This window comes from Excalfactoria chinensis, chromosome 4, assembly GCF_039878825.1.
Source record: "Excalfactoria chinensis isolate bCotChi1 chromosome 4, bCotChi1.hap2, whole genome shotgun sequence".
Classification (NCBI taxonomy): Eukaryota; Metazoa; Chordata; class Aves; order Galliformes; family Phasianidae; genus Excalfactoria; species Excalfactoria chinensis.
Window position 1 is genome coordinate 66,086,789 of NC_092828.1, and position 10,708 is coordinate 66,097,496.

The window sequence follows — 10,708 nt, forward strand, 5'->3', positions numbered from 1 at the left end:
ACATTTCAATAGCCGGTAACAGGATGACTTGGAGATAATGTAATCTACAACATCTAAAAAATCTAGTATGTTAAAAGAAGTTCATGAAGAGGCAGCCACAAATTGTGTTCTCCAACCAATAAAGAATTCATCTTGAAGAGATTCTGATTAGTTTCTTACAACACTTTAAAAAGTAATTTTTATTATTATTATTATTTAATGAAAGTGATTATGGTTTGTATCTTCTCTGTAAGAATAAATCTATCTCAATCCCCTTACAGCACAATTTCACCTTGCAAAAATGAGTTAATAATGATGAAAACAACTATTGATGGTTTCACTGGGTAGAAAAAGTCAACTAATTTACAAAGGAATTCATACATTCTCTTGTATATATATTGGTGTTACTGCTTTCAGACTGTTGCGTTTTCACTGAATAGCTTTTCATTAAAATTATTATTCCCTGAAACAGTTTCTGTCTGCTTTCCCTTTCTGTAGACTGGTAGAAATCTATAAACTTACATTTTCAGAAATACTTTCAGCCTCTTAAGATGAAATATTTTACTTTATCTTGCCTTTGGTTCAAGATTTTACGTCTGATTATCACCTACAGTAAAATAACTTACTTCTTATAACCTTCTTAAATGGTTTAAATCAAAATTAATAGAGTATGTTAATGCACAGATTTTTTTTTATATAATTACACTAATAAGTGACTGGGTTCAGAAAGAGCATATTAGCTTAAAAAGAAAGCAACTTTCTTCCTGAGTATCTCTTGCAACTTATAAAAAAGTGCCATTAAAATTGGCTTTACCTTAAAATGTCTGATCTTAGTCCAATCTTTTATGGTTTTCAAGATTTACTGCGATTAAAACAATACTGGAAAAGTTTGGTTTCAATTTTTAATAATCAGTAACCTGATGGTATTATGTATCAGAGGAACATTTGAGTAATAAGGAAATGAAAATGAATGTAAACCCTAGTGACACAGAGAAAATATAACTAGCTGAAAACAATCAAATATTAGTGTTTACTATGAGTATTCAACCACAGGTGAAAGAAAGAGCTAAAAACAAGCCAAGGCTACATGGAAGCCAAGAAAAATTGTTCATTTTTCCCTGCTTTTCTATTAGCATGTGATATTCAGCCACATCTTGGGACATGAGGCCTCAGTGTGCATAGCAGGTGTTTGGGAGGACAGACTTTTCATGACAAGAGCCTCCGCTTATCATTTCCCTGCTTTTATTGCTGAGTGTGACACCATACGGTATGGAATATGGTGAGTTTAGGTCATCTGCCCCAGTGTTGTCCCCTCCCAGCCTCTTGCCCTCAGCCTACTTGCCATGGAGGACTGGAGGGAGCCTTGGTGCTGTGCCAGCGCTGCTCATCAAGATACAAAGTATTGGTGTGATATCAATGAAGTTCTAGCCCTATATGGGCTGCTCTGGGAAAAGTTACACCATGCCAGCCAGATGCAGTACACAATGGAAGATGTCTTTGAAGTGTCATACTTAGGTCTGCAGCCAGACTGATATTAGAAAAAAAAAAAAAAAAAAGGACCTGACAACTTCATCTTTTCTTATCTTCTCCTTAGTAACCTTTCCAAAAACAGGAAAAAAAAATGTAGAACAACCTTCAAAATGAGTAGATGATTGAAATTGCTATGCTGTGGAAGTGCCAAATACTTAAATAGAGCTATGAAGTTCATGCAGTGTTGGAAATTTTCATCTTGGCCCAATAACAAATGGCAGGCAGAGATTAAAAAGGAAATACTAAATTCTCCTGGCAATTTGCCTCATCCCCAATCAGCACCAATTGACTTATGCTCCTCTACAAGAAATCAACTACACTTGAACCTGTCCTGCGGCTGCATTGGGGTTTTTACAAGCACAGATCTCAGATATCGGTTATATATTCATAATGTTTGTTTACAGGGCATTTTATAAAGTCATAAAAGAAAATGTGTGTACCATGGCAGAGTTGCAAGGTTTTACTCTGACAGGTAATGTGCTGCAGTGCAATCCATAACTCATTTCTGGAAGAGGTTTAAAAGAAGAGAAGCCCCTGTAGTTTAGTAGAAAGTTTCCTAAGATTAGAATTTTATGACACTAGAAAGTTAAATTGCACATCTTCTAAGAGCTATTCAAATCTGCAAGCTATTCATTGCATATGTTATTCAGAAAGTCCACAGGATATGATTTAAAATAGCCATAAAGAGCAATTCTCCTATTTTTTCATTCAGTTTCACATAATCCTTTTATCTTTCCTCCAAAATTATACTCCATCAGGTAGAGGCAGTGCTTCTTGGAGGTGAGAAATGTCATGCTTTCAAGAATCAGGAGCTGGGATTTTTCTGTCAAAACCTGCTGGCGGTGCAGCAGTGTGTTAGAGGGGAAGGGATTACACAGCTGACATTGTCTTGGTGCTCAGTGGCATGGAAAAAAAATGAATTAACTTTCAGGAACCTTGAAGTTTTGTAGGAGTTGGACACACAAAATACATGGGAGCTCACTGTTACACATCTTACACACCAGCTTTTCAAACACCTTTCTTCTCTGTTCAACATAACAGAAATTCAGATACAGAGCAATATCACCAGGTTTATGTCTTCACAACTGAAACATAGTGAGGCTCTGTTTGATTCTGAAGTTCCATTATGAGCTAGAAACCATACCAAAAACTGAAAAGATGATTCTACATAACATGCATACTGTTGAGAATAAAACTGAGGAAGAGGTATTTGACTAAACCAGTTTGTGTGCTATGCTGCACATAGAATCATTAAGGTTGGAAAAGACCTGTAAGATAATCTGGTGCAACCATACTGTTCCCCACTGACCATGTCCCTCACGTATACCTTTGTTTCTTGCTGGGTATACACAGCTGGTGTAAGAAGTGCATTTCTGACGAGGATCTTTGAGACACCAGAAGCAGTGACAGACTGGGAGAGCTCTGCATGTCTTCTGTTAGTTGCATAGAGCAGAGCCATACCTATGGTTGATTATCACTTACAAATGCTCTAAAAATGTTACAGAAAAATGGAATTATTTAAAGCCTTTGCATTACCCGTGTCAGGGCAACAAAGTCACGCAGTGCTTACATTTATCAAATACACTCATCTACGCTACCTGTTATTTTTTTTGTGACTAGCTGTAACATTTGACTTTTCACAGTACTCTCAGACATATGTTTTACATTCAAACAGTTAGAGAGAGTTCTCACTGTGTTCTCAAATGAAACCTACCACAAGCTTAAGAATGCTTACAGCAAAAACCTGTATGAGTGACAGACCCAAGAATTCACACAGCAGCAGCTGCAGCAGCTGTCCTTCACTGCTGTTGCGTGCTGACAGAAATGGGACTAGCAGAAGCTATGAAGTCTGAGATATGCAAGAGTGTATCCTGAAATTAGGCCTTGAGGTAAAACTTTAAGATTGATTAGTTTTGACATTTATCCATCACTTAGGGATCCATAGCTGCAGGGAACCGGCTTTGGCAGGGGGGTTGGACTTGATGATCTCTGGAGGTCCCTTCCAACCCCTACGACTGAATTGTGAAGTCAAGAGGGGCCTTGTTGCAGTTAGAGGCAGAGATATTCACATAGTGGTGACTCAAAGGCATGGTTAAGGACAGTACAGGTAGTTTCTTTTAGGAAGAAATGAATCCACTTTCTGCTGTATTTTGCATCTATACATAACACTAGTAGAGAAAAAAGGAAGATGGTAGTTGGGAGGAATGATTTTCTATGGGTGTTAGAAGGATGAGGAGCTGTGAAATTGTTGTTCTATGTATTAATAGTTGAGCAATCTATGCTTCCCTAATTAATGGGTGAGAAGCCAGACTGAGTGCACCTGCAGATACTACTGGCTTGTTGCATATGTTCAGGACATTGGTCTGGCCCCTGGGGGTGTGCAGAGCAATTTGAATTTCAATGTTAACACAGCAGCTTCTGGGCTAATTTATATGAGAGGTAGTAGGCAAAAAGATCTCAGCCGTCCTCAGATATTCTCTACAAAATATCTTTGGGACAATGCTATGGAAAAAAATGTGCCTTGCTCTGTTGGTGATGAACAAGTCCAGTTTTTATTTTAATAATAAATGATGAAAATTGGAGGAAGCTCTCCCCAAGGAAAGGGACTTACATGGTTGTGCCACTGACATGTGGAAGATTCAAATCAAGTCTGACAGAAAACCCAGAGTGAAATTAGCTACCTGATTCAGTTATCAGTAGCTTGCTAATTAGCAAGCCATTTAAAAATTCTCTCTTTTCACCAGAGAGAAAACAAAATAGGTACAGAGGTTTAGCTTCAGTTTTACAATGAGAAAGGAGAAAAACAAAAACCAAGAAAGCTGTTTAAATTCAGGTTGTGTAAACCACGCTATGGCAATACAAAACTTAAGTGTAGTCTTAAATGACAGTAACTGCTTCCTTCCTCTTTAATTATGGAAGAATTAACTCAAGCAAGTACTTAATGTAAACATATGGTATAAAGGATAAGAAATGCAATGCAATGAAGTGCTGAAAACCTCTTAGAGGAATTAGTATACTTTTTATCAAAATGTCTTTTTTTCTTTTTCCAAAAGCAAAACTGCAAACACTTCACGTACTTTAACAAGGCAACCATAAAAATCAAGTAAACAACTTACTATTTCCATATTTGCTTACCGACTTCTTTGACATTTACATTCAAATGCTCCATGCATACTGCTGTCTCAGTGTATAGTGGAGTTTTTGAAAACCTCAATCAGCAAGCACACATTTCTAATGAATTCAAGATTCTTTTATTAAAATATAGTGCTCCCCTATATTTTGCTGTTATTTCTCAGCTGCAGGAATGAGCTGTTTCAAATGAACTGTCTGATCATGATAACAAAAATCTAATTTTAGACTCTACAGCGTAAAAAAAAAACCAACACACCAAACAAACAGAAGAGCTGAATGTGATCATCTAATTCATATCACATAGTACCCTTCCCTTAAAGACTACTTTTATGTAGATTTCTGCCAACTTTGCCATTGAAAACCTACTTTTAAATTCCTGTCAGGTGCTTTCTGCTTGAAGGGCTCCAGTGTGTGGGTGGCTGTTTTTCTTGTATGTGCAAAGATGAGTCTCCTCCATGGAGATCTGGGGGAGAAGGGAGCGTTTTTTCTCTTTTTGTTTCATACCACGTTTGTAAAATGAGACAGAATGTTCTGCCTCCCCCCCAACAAAACATGTCCTGGAAAATATTAATGCTCCAGGAAGAAAAGCAATCTAGTTTATGTGCTGCTATTTAATACCATCTACCTCATCTGCTATTAGAAGCTTGGTAATTTAGATTGTTGCCTAAAAATCTGTACTCTGTTTATGTAGGGAAGCTGAAAGAATGCAATTTGCTCTTGTGTAGCTGGAGATCACAAGGCAATATTCTCTGGCTGTGGCTCTAGATAGAAAAAGACTGTTTTAAAAAAATCTGTTGACAAACCAAAAGTTTTAAAAGCAAGATCATGTATAATTTTCTCAATAAGCAGCCGTTACCTTGTTGGTTTCATTTTGGCTTTGTGATAGACTAGGTGCCCTGGTAATAGGCTGCATAGATTCCATTTAGCAGAAATTTCTCTAATAACATGACCTTTAAGGGGAGTATAAATGAACACGCCAAGGAAGATATGCAATTAAAAATTTTAAAGACATGTTTCTATGTCTTTATAAAGAAAAAAAAAAAATACAGATACTGTTTTGAGATGAGAGGATGGACCACGTTACCTGCCTAAACTGTGATGCGCACAGCCCTCTATAGAAGCATAAACCCATCAGATGTCTTTTTTGGCTAGCAGAAGGCAGATTTCTAAGGATACATGTCCGTGTAGATAGGGGCATGGGAATCTGCGTATACATGGCAAAAATAAATACTGACATTGTAAAGGCAACTGTTTAAAGGCTGGGAAAAGAGAGGACTGAAATTGCTTCTACCATTTTTGTCCATTGCATTTGGGCATCTCCAATAATAATAATAATAATAATACAAGTATAGCACACAGTTGGAATAATACAAATATGGTTGGAATAGATAACCAGAGGGTATCTAAGGAAAAGGACTCACCAACTCCAAGGCCTTCAGTCAAGAAAGGGTGCTTTCCAGCATCAAGACTTGCCAAAGAACACAACAAAGGAACAATCTTCAGGAAGAGATATTATCTTAGTGGTGGTCAGCACTTAAATGGGATCTGTTAGAGGTGGAGTCAAGTTCTACCCCTTCCAGGAGCACAGCTGAATTACCTTCACCTGTGCTCCCACAGCTGACTCATCACTTACCTCAGATGGTTAATCAGAGGTTCAGGCTGTGATCAATCATTTCCCTTACATATCCGTAATAATCCAAATATAAAGCAAACTACTATGTTTTCCTGCATTTATCTTTGAAATGTGATAATGTGAAATTATAGACATAGTTGATCTTAAAACGCTACCAGTGTGAAACCTGCACAGACCAGGGATGTCCCACCATTGCCACCACAAGCTATTGCACCAGGCAACTTTACACTCGTGTTGTTTGCATGCATGGACTCTGAAGATGGAGCATGCTTGCAAAACTATTAGGAATAGGCTTTAACACAAACATAGTCTAGCCTGCAACAGTAAAGGAAGCCCAGGGCTTGGTCAGGTAAGAGAAATGACCATCCCATGCCAACAAAGAACTAAGGCCTCTCCTCTCTTCCCTCTCCTTTCTCATTCCTGTTTTTGCCCAGCCCTCCTTGATCTGTCTCTATCTCTACCCTTAGCTGTACTACTAAACATCCCTCAACCCACTTAATAAATCCCAGTTTTGGGGTTTACGCAGTCATAGCTTTGCTGATTCATTGAATTTGCTAGGTTGGAAAAGACCTTCAAGGTCATCAAGTTCAGCCATCAAACTGACCTACTGAGTCCCAAAGTTCTCTTCCCTACTTCCCATACAAGCCTGATTCCCTTGTTGGCAATGACTTGGTCTCACATGGCACATGGAAAAGGCAGTCAGTCACAGGGTCATATCAGGGCTCACTCTAAAGATCAGTGTATATCATTTTCTGCCAGTTTCAGGAACAGCACTGAACAAGGTTATGTGTTGTCTCTGCCTGTTGCTGGGTCACTGTGTTTAATTTGATTAGCTGCTAGTCAGATAGCTTAACAGTTCAATTTGTTTAATGCGTAACATTTGCTGCAAGAATTAGATTTCTTACATGATCTGGTATATAAATTATAATAATATCCACTTAGGATGACACTTTCCTCTGGCTTCTACAGAATTAGTAAAAGTACTTGTGTCACACTAAATTTGTAACATTACCGTTCCCAACATTGTATTAACACTATCTTAATGAATGTTTCCCTCCATGTCTTTTCTATCATGGTGACATATTTCAAGCTAATGAGTTAACGGTGCAGAAGAAAAATGATTCTCAAAAATGTCAAACACTAAAAGGCAAAAAAAAAAACCACATACTTTGTGAGTTCTTCTGGTTCATAAACAGAAGCCACTCTGAGTTAGCTGTGTCACCACCTTCACCTCTACTGACTTTGAATAGTGGGTACTTGTTCATCAGGAAACACTGTTAAGAGCTGTCTGGGTTTGATGAGCTGTTAATGCAACAAAAGGTTAATGCACAGTTCTCTTCTGCTCTTAAGGATTCAGAAAAAAAGATTTTTTTTGAGTTTTGGAGCCATGTGGGCCTTGATTGTCACCATTAGTAACTTGCTGCTGCTATCAAAGAAAAGTAGTCAATTTAGGCCAGCTGTTCCATGTCATCTTCACATTGCATTTCACCACACTACTCTGTCAGCCCAGCTGGCTCATTCTCCAGCTGACTCCTGGCCAGAGGGTTGGAGGCTTGCAGAGCCTAATCTGTCTTTCCAGTTTTACCACACAGCACATATCCAGAACAAGACCTTACACATATTTTGATTCTAGAATAAAGTGAAATCCTGATGTGCAATTTTTCACTTTTTATGGCATGCTTTTAAATATACAGTCTGCTCATGACAAACATAAGAAGCAGCTTTTCCTTGTTGTCTCTATCCTCCCTTATTGTCTTGTTTCCCTAATCAGTATTGGAAAAATACTAAAAACCTTGTGAATTACTCACAAAAACCTGGGGCAGCAACGTATATTCTTTCATAGAATCAAAGACTGCCTGGGTTGAAAAGAACCACAATGATCTAGTTTCAGCCCCCCTGCTATGTGCAGGGTAGCCAACCACCAGACCAGGCTGCCCAGAGCCACATCCAGCCTGGCCTTGAATGCCTCCAGGGATGGGGCATCTACAACCTCCTTGGGCAACCTGTTCCAGTGTGTGAAAAAATTCCTCCTAATACCTAACCAAAATTTCTACTGTCTTAGTTTAAAACCATTCACCCTTGTGCTGTCACTACCCACCCTTGTATATTGCCATTTGCCCTCCATTTTATAAGCTCCCTTCAAGTGCTGGAAGGCCATGCTGAGGTCTCCCCGAAGCCTTCTCTTTTCCAAGCTAAACAAGCATAGTTTCCTCAACCTTTCCTTATAGGAGAGGTGCTCCAGTCCTCTGATTATCTTAGTGACCCATTCGAAGACCTCCATGTACTGTACTGGGTGCCCCAGACCAGGACACAGTACTCCAGATGGGGCTTCACAAGAGCTGAGTAGAGAGGAACAATCACCTCTTCCTCTCTGGTTGTCACCCCTTTTAAAATGCAGCCTAGAACACAGCTGGCCTTCCAAGCTGCAAGCACACATTGCTGGCTCACATGCAGCTTCTTGTCCAGCAGGACTCCCAAGTCCTTCTCCACATGGCTGCTCTCAAGGAGATGTTCCCCCAGTTTGTATAAATAACTGAGATTGCCCTGGCTTAAGTGCAATACCTTGCACTTGGCGTTGTTGAACCTCATTAGGTTCACATGAGCACAGTTCTCCACCCTGTCCAGGTCCCCCTGGATGGCTTCCCTTCCTTCAAAAGTATTGATTGCACCACTCAACTTGGTGTCATTCACAAACTTGCTGAGGGTACACTTGATGCCATCATCTATGTTATTGATGAAGATGTTGAAGAGCACTGGTCCCAAGACTGACCCCTAAGGGGCACCACTTGCGACCGGCCTCCACCATAACACAGAACCATTATTCACAATACTTTGGCTGTGACCAGCCAACCAGTTCTTAATCCACTGAACAGTCTATCCTTCAAATCCACACCTCTCCAAATTAGAGATAAGGATGTGGTGAGGGACCATATCAAAGGCTTTGCAGAAGTCCAGGTAGGTGATGTAGCAGACCCCAACCACTAGATACTCCTTACTGGACCAATCCCTGATTTTCACCCATAAGCTCTCAAGCTAATTGTGGCTGTTTCTCAGACACAGCTCTTCGCAATCTACCCACATCCTAACATAGAGGGCAACTCCTCCTTGTCTATCCCTTCTGAAAAGCCTGTAGTTTGCAATAGATTATTCCAATTGTGAAATTCATCCCACCATGTTTCTGTGATAGCAATTAGGTCATACTTACCCAGTTGTTTCTATCTCCTATTAATTTCCCACGCTGCCTGCAGGGCTGCTCTCAAGGACTGCTCCTTCCAGTCTGTATACATGCCTGGGATTCCTGTGGCCCAAGTGCAAAACCTTGTACTTTTCTGTGTTGAAACTCATTAGATTCACCCTGGCCCACCTTTCAAGTCTGTTGAGGTCCTTCTGAATGGCATCCCTTCCTGCCACTGTGTCAACTGCACCACTCAGGTTGGTGTCATCAGCAAACACTGAGGGTGCACTCACTTCCACTCTCGATACCACTGATAAAGAAGTTAAAGAGCATTGGTCCCAAGACAGACCCCTGGGGGACACTGCTTGTTACCAGCCTCCAACTGGACATAGAACCATTAATCACCACTCTTTGTCTGCAGCCTTTCAACCAATTTATCCATCGCGTGGACCACGTATCAAATTCACATCTTTCCAGTTTGGAGATAAGGATGTGGTGGGGAACTGTGCTAAAGGCCTTGCACAAGCCAATTCATCAAATCCTATGAAGTACATTTCAAGATACAAATTAGATGCAGACCACATGGATAAGTTAACTACAAGTATTCCTGTTTGAAGGTCTGATTTAACTGTATTTTTCTTAGTTCGGAGTGGCTTAATTGCTATGATAATCTTTAAATAAATACTTGTTCTAGATACTGCTCACTCCTTTTCTAACTAGCTTCCCTTTAACAGTAATAGATCTTTGAAATAAAGTCTATCATCAATTCACTTAGATTAAAAGCATGTTAAATGTTCTTCTATGCCGAGGCTCTGTTACTTGTATATGCTTACAGCTACTATAAAATAATCTGCCTCTTAGTGTGTATACATAAACATATATAAAAGAAACATTTACACACACGTTGAGATGTGAAATTCTAAAAATAATATAAGAACAGCCAAATAGGAAGATAAATTTTTACCCAGGAATCACAGGATGTCATCTTCTCCTGGTGTGTACGCACTGATTAAGTTTGCAATATTTAAGGTTAGCAGAGAAGTTACAAACTTGCTTAGCAGAAATATTATTTGCAGTACATTTTGTTCTGTAGCTAATGAGAGTTTCCAATATAAATCAGTGCTCTTTAAACGTTGCATTTTTTTCTCATATGTCATCCTTTCCCTGGATGCTCTCAAAACACAGCTAAAAATCTGGCCTACTCTAATTATCCACAATCAACCCCTGGAAAATATTTCCATTTTGGTAGAATGTCCCAA